Below are 17,294 nucleotides of genomic sequence, written 5' to 3' on the forward strand. Positions count from 1 at the left end.
TACTGCCAAACTAATAAGGATGATTATTGAAATAATAGCATAATATACAAATAGCGAGCTACCAACCCATGTCTCTATAATATGGAAACTGTCATGACTATACTGAACATACAATGAAAGATGACATTTTTTATTTCTCTATATTAGATTCTTTAGTATTAGCACTATACAGAATAGATACCTTTGTCTAGTTAACATAATGAAAGTAATTTATTAAACTGATGACAGATAAAGAAGAAAAAACTCCAGTGAGCTAAACTGTGATATTCAAACTGGTTTGAGTGAATCGCAGAGTATTGCCTGGTCCATATTTTTTGCTAAAACTTAGCATTCTTCCTTGGTTTGTACAATTGCTTCAGGTAACTAGGCATTAAGCTCTTGTGGGTATAATAAAAATATACAGCACGCTATTCAGCAATAAGCTTATGCACGTCCATGTTGGAACATAGGTAATACCGAGGTGCATCCTCCTCTTCTGTATGTTTGTGACAGCTGAAGAAAAGCGGTTCCTCAGCGGCAGATAAATTAAATGTTAAATTGGAAATGTCCTCAGTTGTAGAAAAGATGTATCCAGCACTCATCTTAAGGTTCAATAAAAAATTACCATTTATTACATTCATTTAAAATCAATGGTGCAAAAAATGTAAAAAAAATACACATGTAGACTGCTACGCTCTTCAAACCCTAGTCCATGGGTTCTTAATCATAACATACATAATCATACATGTTTGTAACGTTTATTTTTAATGAATCTAACCAATATCTATTTTTTATAGAACTTTGGTAAGAGCGCTGGATACATCTTTGTTACATTCTTTGTGACCATTTTGTGTGTGCACCTCCTGGCTCATCAGACCATGGATTTTGTCTCCATAGAAGGGTGAGCTGAAAGTGCATTTTTTTCCATTGTTCATTTTGTGGCACCCTGCTATTACAGGTACCACAGGACCCAAAAGGGTGCATGGACAGACTTCTCCACAAGAGGCCCTCACTACAAACAGACACCTCCACCCTTCCACCTCAGACCACCAGAGGAAGCCCTGTTAGGGATATATATACTGGAGGGTGGAGTTAGGCTGTCAGTCTCAGTCTGAGAGAGTGTGCTGACACTGAGAGCAGTGAAGACGCAGTACGTCTGCTGCTGTACTGAGGGCCCCGAGTGTGGCAAGGAGAGAGGAGTTGAAAGGGCAGAGGAGCATCACAGGCTCACCCCAAGACACAATCCGGACACCGGGTCTGCACCTACAGGGTTCTCTACACCCAATAGGGACAACCGGCATACCAGGAGGCTTCCAGACCCCTGCTCATCCTGAAGCTACCATCAATAACAGGACTAGGAACCACGAAGTCCCCAGAGTCCAGGGATAGTGGTTGCCAGGGAAAAGTCCTACTACCAAGCGATCAGGTGAGAGAGCAACACAACATAGAGGCTAGGCCAAGTTCCAGGTGGGCCAGAAGCTTAGAGAGGTGAATAAACGGATCAGGAGGCCTTATATCCGCTCACTGGGGAGAGTCCTGAAGGGCACCATTCCTAGCAAGTACCCTGGACCATACCTGCCGTTACACCAGTAAAGGTACTGAAGCGAATAGGTCCCAGGAGGAGAGCAGAACTGTACGGTGGTGGGCCTTAGATCATCCAAATGCCCCCTTTGACACCCTGAAGGACATGGCTATTAAGGGCCTTCAGCCCCTGGAAACATCAGATACTGCTATCCAGCGTTACCAAGGTGGGGTCAGGGTGGGGCCACCCCAATGGCCACAGCACTCACTGCCCCTTCATTAGCGGCTGAGACAAAAGTGCAAACAGCGCCCCCTAGCGAGCTGGACAGCCTGCGCTCTGAAGTGCGTCAGCTAAGTAAAACCCTGACCACTGTCCTGAGTGCCCTGCAGCTACAGACGGGGCCCGAGCCGGATAGAAGGATCCTACTCGCCGACAGTCCGGAGGATGTCCCCTGGATGAGGAGAAGAAGGAGGACAATGCCACCCGGTGGGAGGACCAACGACAGACGTCGCCCTCCAGGAGAACTCATCTGCTACCGTTGCCACAAGACAGGCCACACCGCGCGGATCTGTCCTTTAAACGGGCAAACTCTGGGGGCAAGGGCCGACATCCAGGAGTAGATCAACCAGGCCCATCAAGCTGGTACGACCGGTTTGTAGGAGGAAGGCCTTTCCTGTCCATCGTGCTGGACAGCATAGCAACACCTGCACTACTGGACACCGGCTCACAGGTAACCATTATACCTGATGTCCTCTATAAAAGGTACTGGTCCATAGATGAACTCCACCCGCCAGCCCCAAATCTCTCTGTGTATGCCTCCAATGGCCTTCCTCTTAACCTGGTAGGGGTTAAAGACGTGACAGTGAAGGTGGGGAGAGTGGAACTAAAGGACCAAGGACTGATTGTCATAGAATCTAACCCTGGTGATACAAATCCATATATGATACTTGGTACAAATGTTGTTGATAACTGTTTGGGAGAAGTGCTGTTTTCACTCCAACAGATTGCTGACACTGCCAAACCAGGGCAGAGGAAGGTGCTCCAGAAGGAAATTTGCACCCTCCAGTACCAGCAACAGGTAAAGCTAACAGGTGGTGAGATTGGTAATGTACGGGTGACAGACCCGATACCCATTGTGATTCCCCCAATGAGTAAAATGCTGATTTGGTGTAGGGCAGCAATAGATCTCAAGGGACAGAACTACCAGGCGATAGTAGAGCCCATCAACTCAGAGCACAGACCTACACTCCTAGCTGCTAGAGGGGTAGTTGATGTACGCAATGGAAGGGTACCCGTACGCCTCCTAAATTGTGGGGAGGAGGAAGTTAAATTGCCACGATACGTCACTGTTGCCAGACTGTATACAATGAATAATGATGCCATACACACAGTGGAATCCTTGACCCCACCGGATACAGTGGAGTACAATGACTCCGAAGATCAGCTGGAGGAATGGAGTCAACAGCTCCATGTTGGGACTGACGCCACTCCTGTCCATCAGAAACACGGTGTTTACAGAGTGGTTCAGGAATATGAGCAAGTGTTTAGTAAACACCCACTTGATTTTGGAAGGGTTAAAGGGGTACACCAAATACCCACTGGTAACCATCCACCCATTAAGGAGCGTTCCAGACCCATACCACCAGCACATTACCAAAAAGCCAAAGAAATGTTGCATGACATGAAAAATGCAGGGGTAGTAAGGGATAGCTGTAGCCCCTGGGCAGCTCCCCTGGTCCTGGTCAGAAAGAAGGACGGTAGCATGAGGATGTGTGTATATTACAGAAAAATTAATCGGATAACACATAAAGATGCATATCCTTTGCCCCGTATAGAGGAATCCCTGGCTGCACTAAAATCTGCCAATTATTTCTCTACCTTGGATCTCACTAGCGGGTACTGGCAAGTCTCTGTTGCTGAAGAAGACCGGGAGAAGACAGCCTTCACCACCCCGATGGGATTATGCGAATTCAACAGCATGCCATTTGGACTCTGCAACGCACCCGGAACGTTCCAGAGGTTGATGGAGTGTTGCTTGGGACACCGGAACTTTGAGACAGTGCTGCTATACCTGGATGACGTTATCGTGTACTTGAGGACGTATGAAGACCTGGTGGAGGTATTTGAGGCATTGTCCCAGTATGGGATGAAACTAAAACCTTCCAAGTGCCACCTGTTCAAACAGAAGGTTCAGTACCTGGGACACGTGGTCAGCTCAGAGGGAGTAGCACCAGACCCGGAGAAGGTCACTGCCATCCAGAAGTGGCCTGAACCAAGGAACATCAAAGAAGTACGTCAATTTCTGGGACTGGTCGGGTACTACAGGAGGTTCATTAAGGACTATACCAAAAAGGCAGCACCTTTACAAGACTTCCTGGTAGGACAGTCCAAAAGAGGTAAAAATCCCCCATTCCAGTGGGGCAAGGAGCAGACTGAGTCCTTTGCATTAATGAAGGAAGTCCTAACCGGTGAGGAAATCCTGGCTTACCCCGACTACAGCCAACCTTTCCTGTTGTACACCGATGCCAGCAACGAGGGACTGGGAGCTGTGTTGTCCCCGAAGCAAAACGGCAGAGAAAAGGTAATTGCCTATGCCAGTAGGAAGCTTCTCCCTACTGAGAGGAACCCGGAGAATTACAGTTCCTTCAAGCTGGAGTTCCTGGCCTTGGTCTGGGCTATCACTGAAATATTCAAGCATTACCTAGCCTCAACTAAATTCACAGCCTTTACCGACAATAACCCCTTGACACACCTCGAGACAGCCAGGTTGGGAGCCATGGAACAGCGTTGGGTGGCCAGATTGTCGAATTACCAGTTCACAATCAAGTACCGGGCAGGTCACAAGAACACCAATGCTTGATGCCCTGTCAAGAATGCCCCACCAGTCGGACACCGAGGATGAAGTGGATGACCTAGAGGAAATTGAATTACCAGCTTTCCACAGGAATGGAATGGTCCACGAGCAACACGCCTCCAGAAGACATCATGGTAAGACGCTAAACCCTTTACCTCATCACAGCTGGAAGGAGACCCAGGACAGTGACCCGGTTGTCAGCCTCATCAAAGGACTGATAACCCAAGAAGGTTCTCACCTGGAGAAGGATGCTCCTCCACAAGCCAAACACCTGTGGAATGAGAGAAGCCGGCTGTTCATCTACAGAGAAAAGCTGTGCAGAAGGTATGTCAACCCCAGAACCCATGAAATGGTGCGGCAGATTGTTGTACCCAGGACGGATATCCAGATGGTGTTAGAGGCCTACCATGACCAAGCAGGTCACTTTGGCTGGAAGAAGCTGGAAACCCTGCTGAAGGACCGATTCTATTGGGTTGGAATGCGGAGTTCCATAGAAAGGTGGTGCTGGAATTGTGGGCCCTGTAGCCTCAGAAGGAAACACTACGGCAGCCAGAAAGCACCCTTGCAGTCCATCAAAACTACCCAACCTCTGGAGATTGTCGCTCTGGATCACGTCAAACTGTCGCCCAGCAGATCAGGCTATTCCTATGCCCTGACCATGGTGGATCACTCTTCCCGGTTCCTGGTGGTAGCCCCTGTCAAGGATCTGACAGCAGAAACTGCAGCAAGAACGTTCCAAGCCTACTTCTGCAGACCCCATGGATATCCGGACAAGGTGCTAACAGATCAAGGCCCTGCTTTTGAAGCTGAGCTATTCAAGGAATTCTGTCACCTGTACGGATGCAAGAAGATCCGGACTACGCCATATCATCCGCAAACCAACGGTATGTGCGAGAAAATGAATAACATCATTATAGATCTGTTAAAAACCCTGCCTTTGGAAGAGAGGAACCAGTGTCCAGACAGGCTACCTGACCTAGTGGACCTGTATAACCACATACCCGTGAGTTCTACTAATTGTACTCCAGCGTACCTCATGAGAGCAAGACCAGGAAAATTGCCCATGGACCTGGAGTTCGGAGTTGTAGAACCTGCTGCAGATACGTCCACTGAAGACTGGGACACAAGTCGACAAGAGCAGTACAGGAAAGTACAGTCCTGTGTCGAAGACAGTCTAAACAAGGTGAGGGAAAGACAAGAAGATCAGTATAACAAGAAAGCACCAGCAGAACCCTTGGCACCCGGAGAGATAGTGCTAAAGCGGAATTGAAGAGGTCACAAGCTCGATGACCAGTGGGAAAGAGAGCCCTACACAGTGTTAAATTCCAAATTCGACAACACCAAAACCTGCCTGATCAGCAAGGATGGAGGTAAGACAATCGCAACAGTCTCAAGAGACCACTTGAAATTGTGCCCAGGTCTACTGAAGACACCGGAGGAAGAAGCACATCTTGTAATGCCGGAGAAACCCAAGGAAGATGTACTTCATACAGCTCTAGGAGACTTCCCTACGGACTGGCCTCAACTTGATGGAGCAGTTATTATACCAGTAATACACTTCTGTCAACCACAAGAAGAACCTGTGAATGCCCTAGAAGAACCTGCTCAGGAACAGGAAGAGTCCCCAGTAAGAGGAGGATCACCTGTTGAAGCAGAGCATGTAAACAGTGTACTTGCCAGTACCATAGAGAGATTGAGGCAGTTTTATAATCTACCAGCACGTAGATCTGATAGGTTAACAGAGAGTGCATGCACAGACACCAGTATCACCCCAGTGCTACGAAGGTCCACACGCAGCACACAAGGCCAAATCCCTGCCAGGTATAGGGAATAAATACAAAATGCCTATATTGTAAATAGTTACCCAGTTGGGTATTGCCTACTGTTGTTTATTGTGTGAACTGAAAATAATGTGTTCCTTTAGTTACCCGTAAGGGTATAAAGACTGTAGGTTATGGACGGTGAATAACCGAAAAACTTTCCGTTGTACATAGTTGCACTTATTAAAGTGCCCCCTTATTTGTTTCATATTAAAAAGACCACTGAACAAAAACCCGTTTGGCATGGCCGAAGACGTGGTCCAAGACCTGGATCACTTATGCCCTGTAGTCACGCCCAGGGCCTACGTTGAGGGTTTTCAGGCGGGTCCCTCATGCTACTCTTGTTACACCTTCATCAGTGAAATGGACACCTGGTGACGGGACTTACCGTAACATTGTTATTGTTATTACTCTTGTTACTTGTTGTTACCTGTTTAAAATGCTTCAGTCCAGGAGTACTGAGTTGTACTAGGGGGGAATGTGGCACCCTGCTATTACAGGTACCACAGGACCCAAAAGGGTGCATGGACGGACTTCTCCACAAGAGGCCCTCACTACAAACAGACACCTCCACCCTTCCACCTCAGACCACCAGAGGGAGCCCTGTTAGGGATATATATACTGGAGGGTGGAGTTAGGCAGTCAGTCTCAGTCTGAGAGAGTGTGCTGACACTGAGAGCAGTGAAGACGCAGTACGTCTGCTCCTGTACTGAGGGCCCCGAGTGTGGCCGAGGCAAGGAGAGAGGAGTTGAGGGGACAGAGGAGCATCACAGGCTCACCCCAAGACACAATCCGGACACCGGGTCCGTGCCTACAGGGTTCTCTGCACCCAGTAGGGACAACCGGCATACCAGGAGGCTTCCAGACCCCTGGTCATCCTGAAGCTACCATCAATAACAGGACTAGGAACCACGAAGGCCCCAGCGTCCAGGGAAAGTGGTTGCCAAGGAAAAGTCCTACTACCAAGCGATCAGGTGAGAGAGCAACACAACATAGAAGCTAGGCCAAGTTCCAGGCGGGCCAGAAGCTTAGAGAGTCAAAGAAATGGATCAGGAGGCCTTATACCCGCTCACTAGGGAGAGTCCTGAAGTGTACCCTTCCTAGCAAGTACCCTGGACCATACCTGCCGTTACACCAGTAAAGGTACTGAAGCGAATCCCCTGTGTGCGTGTCCGTCATTCCCCCTGACCCGACCGGGCAATCTCTCACCTGCATCCCATCCATCAACCCTGCCACGGGGGCCCGCTCCACCTGTGGGTAGCAGAAACAACCCAGCTGCCATCCCATCACCCCAGGAGGTCTGCAGCAGCGCTGGTAACTATTACCAGAAACCACAGGTGGCGTCACGAGACAAACTGTTAACAAAACCCCTTTTAAAGAGTGGCCCAGAGGACGGGCCCGGGAGCCGACTGCCGTGATATCCTACAAAGAAGGTAAAGGCCCGGGTACTGAGTCTCCCCCATATATCCCCCTGGGCGAGTCAATTGCTTGCAAGGATTGAGGGAACAATAATAATGGACCAGGACTAGAGATGAACAAATTATTTAAAATTTAAATTGTTTGCCAAATTCTTCCAGAAATTAGATTCACAGCAAATCGTATGCACTTGAATTGCCCTGAAAAAACATATGTAGCATTAGCCATCAGATAGGATGATTTGCAGATTCCCCTCCCTCTCTATGTGGAAAAGATTGGTCAAGTCCCTAGTCTTATTTAATCAGATTGTGTATAGAGGCAGAGGGTGTCCAGAGATATTTGACAAAGTGTGAGGAACTACCCCTTACAATGTGCACTTCTCAGTCCTTTATTCATGAGTTATCATTATCTTTTCTCTTTTGACAGCAGAGGGCGGTCACACCAAATATTGATGTGATTCACTTTTGCATTTTGATTTATTAAAAAAAATAAACAATACTTCTAAATTTTTTAAGTGAATCTGTCTGCAGGTATGTAATCTGAGGACAGAATGACGTAGGGGCTGAGACAATGATTTCGGGGATGTGTCACTTATTAGGCTGTGTGCATTTGTTTCCATACAGTGAATGTTTTATCACCAGGAGATTATCACTGCCCACACTAGCTCCCTAGCGCCAAGTGGTCAACCACGCCCCCTCCTCTAATAAGCAGCTCACTGTCAAAATACAATGTACACATAAAGCTGTGGTGTGGGTGGGGTCAGCTTTTTGAGCTCTGCTACATGCTACATTTAAAACCTCTGATTCTATCACAACTTCTGCACCCAGTAATATAAGTGATACATTACTGGAATCAGCGACTCTTTTCACACGTCTAAAACTATTACATAGTACTGTATGTATGTGACAATGAAAACTGAACAACTTATTGTAAAAACATGCTAATATTCAATTTTCCCTTTACTTAATTTCCCTCCATTGACAATTGTTACAATTTTGTACTTCGTATATTGTTCAATGCAAAAAAATAAAATAAAATCAATGTATCAGGTTGAAAAGAATTAGAAATATAATTTTTAGACCTTCCAGTATGTTCAGCTTTGCAACAATATGACATCTGCAATGGGACCAGAGCATGTGCCTAAAGGCGCCCGCTAGTAGCGTAATGGCTGAAGGCATAAGCACACAAAACAATGTGCATTGATATGTAAATTATATATATTTATATGTTAATTAGAAATAAAGGGTGTTGAAGAATGAAAGGGGTGTGGCTACTTGATGGGCGGAGTCGAAAGTGACACAATTCTGGCAACTAGACCTAGTTTTGGTGCTGGATAGGAGAAATGTATTTTCAAACAGCTGTATATATGGATATGATAGATGTGTCACAAACTGTATGAATCAATATGAAGAGATGTCTCGGGTCGGTTTTACTCTTACTAAACAATAGAGAAATTCTGAGAAAAAAAAGAGCCAATCGTTATTTTTGGAACATTGTTTTTTTGTGTTTTTTTTTATTTTTATTTGTTTACCTTCCTCCCCAAAGTATACGGAGTATTTAGAGATAATAGCTTACGCTTCATCTCTTATCAAATCTGACAATCCATTAATACTGACCTTCTGCTATTTTCTAAACCCATTTAAATAATTTTCTTCATATAGCCATACATCTTTGCTCGGTTGTAGTGTACCCCCTGACGGTACCAGTTGACTACACAACCATTAAGCCATGTCAACATCATATACTATTAATCATGCTCCAGATGCTGGAACCAATTTAAGATAACAAAGTACAGGGATTTGCTGAGTCTGTGTCTCTCAGACAAAGGGTCTTATTTTGAAAGTACAGAGTGTTATAAATGCACAATAGATTACCCTATCTAATAGTGTTAACAGTGGCTACTCATTAAAATGCCATATTTATGCGCAGCAAACATATGACAATGAAAAAATAAAAAAATGTAAAAGATCCAGATGTTCTGAAATAAAGATTTTTCAGATTTGCTTTTAGAATCATTAGAATTTGCTAGTCTAGGATATTTATATGTCTTCAATGATTTTTTTTTTAATACATATAAGAGTGCAGTCCGACGGCCGTGTTACTCAAGCGAAGGTCATATCACAATCCTCGGACTGGCTGGCAGCTCTCCTGACCTGAGCGTGACAGCTGCATAGAAATACACGCAGTCACGCTCAGGTCAGGAGAGCTGCTTGCCAGTCCGCGATGTGAACTTCGTGCGAGTAATACAGCTGTCTGACTGCGCCCTAAGACATAGTGCAGTGCCTTTAAAGGGGTTGTGCGGTATTAAGCTGCAAGTCTGCAGTCACTCTGTGACTGCAGACTTGTGAATCTTCACATTGCGAGCACTGTGTACTGTGAGGATTCTCCGGTGCTGGGGACAAGCAGTCACAGTGACCGCAAGTATCTGACTAGACTGTTTCTGGCCTTGCCCAATATACTTGCATTGAATTAAGCCACGCCCATCTAATCAGAATATTGTCGGGAGTGTACATATTGCATACTTGCGGTCACTTGACCAGAGCGCAGTGAGGATTCACAAGTCTGCAGACTTGTAGTTTAAGACTGGACAACCCCTTTAAGGACCAGATTAAGTCTTTTGCTGCAGGATTAAAGACCCTTTATATTTTAGACCTTTTTACACTTACGTACCAGCATGGAAAGCTTATGTTACATGCACGCCGCTAGGTTCAGACTGGTTTCATGAATTCCTTGGAATCCTGGGAGAACCGTTACTCAGGGCGACCATAGGCTGCAGCTTCTCTCAGGCACACGATAGATTCAGTTTCTGACCAGACACATCTGACAAGAGTCTTTTTCAACAGTTTAACAGTGGAATTTAATATGAAGCACGGCCAGTGCAATTCAGGGATATTACAGCAGCAATCTTCATAACAGTACAGTCTGAGTTTCTTGAGCAACCAGCTCCAGTAACAATACAGTATTTTCTTCACAAGGCACAGTATTACAGTCTCTTCAGTAGCATAATTCAGCATAGATTAGATCTCTTATCAGCACACTTCTATGCATAAACAACCACAGGCTTTTCCTTCACAAGTACACAATAGTACACAGCATGCTTTATTCTGCATGGAGATGGAGGGGGGAGGGTTTGATGAGAGAGATGATCCCTGTGACACAATTCCTTCCAGTCCTTATCTTCGGGTCCGATAATACTCTGCACTGTTAGTTCAGGGAGTTTATCTGACCTGTGTTTAGTTTCTCTCCTGATCTGAATCCTGTTCTGTTGCCTTCTGTCAGATCCAGATAGCACACCACCACCTTTCTCTTCTGCTTCAGCCAGACTAAAATAACCAGTTCCCCACAATCCCCCTGGGGCTCTGCTAAGACACTCCCTGTCTCCTGTGACTGTGTTAACCCCCTACGTTGCTGGATGCTTCTGAAGCACAACACTCCCTGTCTCCTGTGACTGTGTTATTTGTAACAGTTGCTGGATGCTTTGGAAGCAACAGCACTACCTCTGCATGTCACACATACAACCTCATACTTACCAACAATTACATAGTTACATAGTGAATATGGTTGCAAAAACACCAATTTCCATCAAATTCAACTGAGGGATGAGAAAGGGTAAAAGGAAGGGGTATATGTAGAACCAAAATGTATTATCTGGTTGCATTAAATACAAGGAAATTATAAATCTCCCCTCCATTTCACCTATTAATACCCCATCACTTGTAGGGTCTAGTAATACATCTACCTATAAAAATCTCTGCACACAACCTATACTGTCATATTCTTCCTCTTTCGTTGACAGGTATGTTAATCCACTAAATTATTGTGACATATTCTGTTGCACACCAAATTCTTAAGATATTCTTCACTAGAAGTATTTTGGCTTCACGAGTCCCTGAAAAGGAGTCAACTGCAAGTGCTCAAATCCACCACAGTGCCACCGTGCCACAGTACACATGCAAAGGAAGACATGGGTGGTCCTCCAGAGCATGAGACACCCTTTGTAGATGCTTTCTGCTCTGACAAATAGGTGGAGGTCCTTGATAGAGGGATATGAAAGGGTGAATTTTCTACAAGTGAGGAAAGGATTATGGATTCATTCTCTTACCTTCCTCGTACCCTGCACAGTCATACTGAAGTAAGTTTTTTCTACTTACTGTACCAGGAGAAACAATACCTCCTAGCCCTCTGTCGAAAAACTCCCACTCAGCCAACCAGTATGTGCATCTTTTCTTTTTGCTTTCCTTGTAGTATGGATTGTTAAAGTATTGGACGCTGACTTATAGTGTAACTACTTTTCATAGGTGGCACTAGAGAGACAGCTTCTTCCTCCTGAACGAGAAGTAATTTGCAAGTAATTTAAGAGGCAGACAAGCCTAAAACAGTAGGTACAATACATTGCATTAAAGAAGACCTGTCACTTGCTAAAAAAATAGTTAAATAATAAATACCTTTCTAAAAATGTATGAGCTCTCCTGATTCTGCACCTTTTATCCATTTTGCACTGCATCATTCTATTGCAAAGATATTCACATTTATTGATTATGGAGTGCAATATGTCAAATCTGTGAATGCAGTGCAACAAGGCGTTTCTTCAGAGTTTTCTCTTGGGATGTGTGCTTTTACCCCTTCATATCAAACGCTGCCAATCTTAGTTCAGCAGCTGATCTAGCAGTCCTTGGGAGGAAGGAGTGAAAGCATACACCCCAGAGATGATTTAGTAGCATTGCGCGGTTGGTCTGCTGGCAGAAATTTCACATACTGCTCTCCAAAAGCAACAAAGATGACCATCTCTGCTATGGAGTGATGCAGTGTAAAAAGGAAAAGAGCAGCAGAAATGGGGGAGCACAAGAATTTTACAAGGTATTTAAGTCAATCTTTTTGAGCAAGTGACAGGTTTTCTTGCCAATGATCAGGAACAAGCGATCGAAGGAACGCTCATTTTCCAATTATTGGCCTGTTTAAACAGGCTGCCAATCACTCAATGAATGAGTAAATGCTTGTTCGGTGAAATTTTAACCCCTTCACGACCGATTTTCCGGTTTTGCGCTTTTGTTTTTTCCTCCCCTTATTCCAAGACCCATAACTTTTTTAATTTTTCCGTCCCCATAGCTGTATGAGGGCTTGTTTTGCGGGACGATTGAACTTTTGAATTCCACCATTCCTTTTTATCATGTGATGCACTGGAAAGCGGGAAAAAAATTCCAAGTGCGTTGAAATTGCAAAAAAAGTGCAATTCCACAATTGTTTTTTTTATTATTTTCATAGAATCATAGAATCATAGAATGGTAGAGTTGGAAGGGACCTCCTGGGTCATCTGGTCCAACCCCCTGCTCAAAGCAGGATTCACTAAATCATCTCAGACAGATGTCTGTCCAGCCTCTGTTTGAAGACGTCCATTGAAGGGGAACTCACCACCTCTCGTGGCAGCCTGTTCCACTCATTAATCACCCTAACTGTCAAAAAGTTTTTTCTAATATCTAATCTGTGTCTCCTCCCATTTAGTTTCATCCCATTGCTTCTAGTCTTTCCTTGTGCAAATGAGAATAAAGATGATCCTTCTACAATGTGACAGCCCTTGACATATTTGTAGACAGCTATTAAGTCTCCTCTGAGTCTTCTTTTTTGCAAGCTAAACATTCCCAAATCCTGCAACCGTTCCTCATAGGACATGGTTTGCAGACCAGTCACCATTCTGGTCGCTCTTCTCTGAACTTGCTCCAGTTTGTCTATGTCTTTTTTAAAATGTGGTGCCCAAAACTGTACACAGTATTCCAGATGAGGTCTGACCAAAGAGGAGTAAAGACCAATAATGACTTCACGTGATCTAGACTGTATGCTTCTGTTAATACATCCCAGAATTGTATTTGCCTTTTTTGCTGCTGCATCACACTGTTGACTCATGTTCAGTCTATGATCTATTAGTATATCTAAGTCTTTTTCACATGTACTGTTGCTTAGCTCTATTCCTCCCATTCTGTATATGCTTTTTTCATTTTTATTGCCCAGATGTAGTACTTTGCATTTTTCCCTGTTAAAAACCATTCTGTTGGTTGCTGCCCACTGCTCCAGTTTATTTAGGTCTTTTTGAATCCTCTCTCTCTCTTCTCTAGTATTAGCTATCCCTCCTAGCTTTGTGTCATCAGCAAATTTAATCAGTTTACCCTCAATTCCTTCATCTAAATCATTGATAAAGATGTTGAACAATACAGGTCCCAGGACGGAGCCCTGTGGTACCCCACTTGAGACATTCATCCAGCTGGATGTGAAGCCATTTACAATCACCCTTTGAGTCCGATCACTAAGCCAGTTATGAATCCACCTAACAGTTGCCTGGTCCATTGCATACTTGGTCATTTTTTCAATAAGGATGGTGTGAGATACTTTGTCAAATGCTTTGCTGAAGTCAAGATATACTATATCTACAGCATTTCCCTGATCCACCCAGTTAGTGATTCTGTCATAGAAGGAAATTAAGTTAGTCTGACATGACTTGTTAGTTATAAACCCATGCTGACTCTGGTTAATCACTTCATTCTTATCCAGGTACTTACATACATGTTGTTTAATAATTTGTTCAAAGATCTTTCCTGGTATAGAAGTCAGACTCACCGGCCTATAGTTCCCTGGGTCCACCTTCTTCCTCTTTTTGAAGATAGGAACAACATTTGCTCTTCTCCAGTCTTCTGGGACTTCTCCTGTTCTCCAAGAATTTTCAAAGATTATGGAGAGTGGTTCTAAAATTTCTTCTACGATCTCCTTCAGTACTCTGGGGTGTAATTCATCTGGACCTGGAGACTTGAACTCATTTATGTTAGCTAAATATTCCCTCACAATCTTTCTGTTTACAGATAACTTGGATTCTTCTATTCCTTTAAAAGGACAGTGAAGATCAGTTGATGTTACATTTTCTTTCTGAGAGAAAACAGATGCAAAATAGGAATTAAAAAGTTTGGCCTTCTCAACATCCTCTCTTACCATTTCTCCATTTTCATCCTGTAAAAATCCTATAGCATCTTTGACTTTTCTTTTACTTTTGACATACCCCCAAAATCCTTTTTTATTGCTTTTGACATCTCTTGCAAGCCTTAATTCATTGTCAGCTTTAGCTAACCTGATACATGCCCTGCAGGATCTGCAGACTGCATTATAATCTTCTTTAGATATGCCTCCCTCTTTCCATTTAATAAACATTTCTTTCTTTCTTTTTAGCATGTGTTTAAGTTCTGTGTTCATCCATCCTGGTTTCCTTAAATGCTTCCCATTCTTCCTACTTTTCGGGATTGTTAACGATTGTGCTTTGAGAATCTCATTTTTAAAAATTTCCCATCCTTCCTGGACATTTTTGTCCTTAAGGACATCCAGCCATTGGATCCCTCCTATTCTCTTTCTGAGTCTCTTAAAATCTGCCTTTCTAAAATCTAACCTTGAAGTTTGAGTCTTCACATGTCTTCCTCCTCTAGTTATCCAAAATTCTATAATAGCATGATCGCTGCCTCCTAGGGTCCCAGCCACTTTTACCTCCTCAACCATTTCCTCCTTGTTTATAAGGATTAGATCCAAAGTAGCAGATCCCCTTGTTTTCTCCCCTACCTTTTGGAAGATAAAGTTGTCAGCAAGAGAGGATAAGAATTTGCTTGACCTGTTAGTTTTACTTGAGAGAGATTCCCAACAAATGTCTGGATAGTTGAAATCTCCCATGACCACTACGTCATATTTTTTTGAGAACTTGGTCATTTGATACATAAAGAGTTCATCCATATCTTCAGCTTGCCCAGGTGGCCTGTAGTAAATGCCTACAATGGTGTCCTTTCCGTTGTTCTCTCCTTGTATTCTTACCCAAACAGTTTCCACAGAACTCCCAGTCTCTGAAGCTTCAATCTCTGTGCAGATATACGCTTTTCTAACATACAATGCGACACCTCCTCCTCGTTTATCAAGTCTGTTTCTTGCAAATAAGTTGTATCCTTTTAGCCTTTTATTCCAATCATGTGTATCGTCCCACCAAGTTTCAGTGATTCCAATGACATCATATTTCTTTTCCTGCGTTAGTAGTTCTAATTCTCCTTGTTTGTTGCCCATGCTTTGTGCATTTGTATAAAAACATTTTAGTTTGTGATTGGTTTCTCTTCCTCCCATATTTTTATTATTTAAATTGTTTTGTCTTTGTTCTTCCTTTCCACTTCCAGTAGCAGAGATCTCAATAGTATTTGTCAGCTGTATGGCTTTTTCTGGCCTTTTGCTTCCCTTCCCACATTGTTCTAGTTTAAAGCTCTCCTGATGAGTGCAGCAAGGCAATTTCCAAATACATGTTTTCCAGTCTTCGTAAGGTGCACCCCATCTCTAGCAAGTAGTCCATCGTATAGGTAATTCATTCCGTGATCCAGAAATCCAAATCCTTGTTGACGGCACCATCGACGTAGCCAGTTGTTCACCTGTAGAATCTTATTCCACCTCATTGTTCCATGGCCATCCACTGGGAGGATGGATGAGAAGACCACCTGCGCTCCCAATTCTTTCACTTTCTTGCCCAAGTCTTCAAAGTCACTGCAGATGGTTTCCAGGTCCTTTCTTGCGGTGTCATTTGTCCCCACATGTATTAGCAGGAATGGGTAGTGATCTGTAGGTCTGAAGAGTCTTGATATCCTGTCAGACACATCTTTAATTTTTGCTCCTGGAAGACAGCACATTTCTCTTGAGGTTATGTCTGGTCTGCAGATAGCAGCCTCTGTTCCTCTTAACAGGGAATCCCCCATGACCACCACTCTCCGTTTTTTCTTCACAACATTCTTCTTTCTCCATCCAGGAGGATTCTGAGGGCTTACAAGGTTATTCATTGCTGGCAAAGTCTTATCTTGCTGTATTTCTTCATGGTTCTCCTGCGAGAGAGCCTGGTACTGGTTCCTGAGCAGTATAGGTGCTGACTGCCTCTCTATCCTCCTGCTTCTCTGGGTCACATGCTTCCATTCCTCTGTTTCCTCAGGTGCAGTTCGAATTTCTTCTCTTTCTGAATCATGAAGAGATAATTCTGCTCTGTCTAAGAACTCTTCACCTTCCTTAATGATTTTCAAGGTAGTTAACCTCTCTTCTAGATTTCGCAACTTTTCCTCCAACAGGGACACAAGCTTGCATTTCTGGCATGTGAAGTTTGGCTTTTCCACTGGCAAGTCTGTGAACATGTAGCAGGATATGCAGCTCACCAAATGGCTCCTGGACTCTTCCATGTTCTTACTGTTAATGTTCTGAAAACAGTGAAAAAAGCTTCAAAAAAAAAAAGCTTCAAAATGCGCGCGCCGGTAGGCGCGCGGTTTACCGATGTCCTCTTTTCAGCTCCAACAGCCAAAATCCAGTGTTCTTTGAGCTCACGGAGACTCTTCACTTACCCCAAAATGCAGTGGGAATGTGCAAATTATCTCCTCAGGACTCCTCCCCTGGTTTACCGATGTCCTCTTTTCAGCTCCAACAGCCAAAATCCAGTGTTCTTTGAGCTCACGGAGACTCTTCACTTACCCCAAAATGCAGTGGGAATATGCAAATTATCTCCTCAGGACTCCTCCCCTGGTTTACCGATGTCCTCTTTTCAGCTCCAACAGCCAAAATCCAGTGTTCTTTGAGCTCACGGAGACTCTTCACTTACCCCAAAATGCAGTGGGAATATGCAAATTATCTCCTCAGGACTCCTCCCCTGGTTTACCGATGTCCTCTTTTC

The sequence above is a fragment of the Phyllobates terribilis genome, unplaced genomic scaffold, assembly GCF_046119375.1.
Source record: "Phyllobates terribilis strain yellow unplaced genomic scaffold, ASM4611937v1 Scaffold_4__5_contigs__length_816908805, whole genome shotgun sequence".
NCBI lineage: Eukaryota > Metazoa > Chordata > Amphibia > Anura > Dendrobatidae > Phyllobates > Phyllobates terribilis.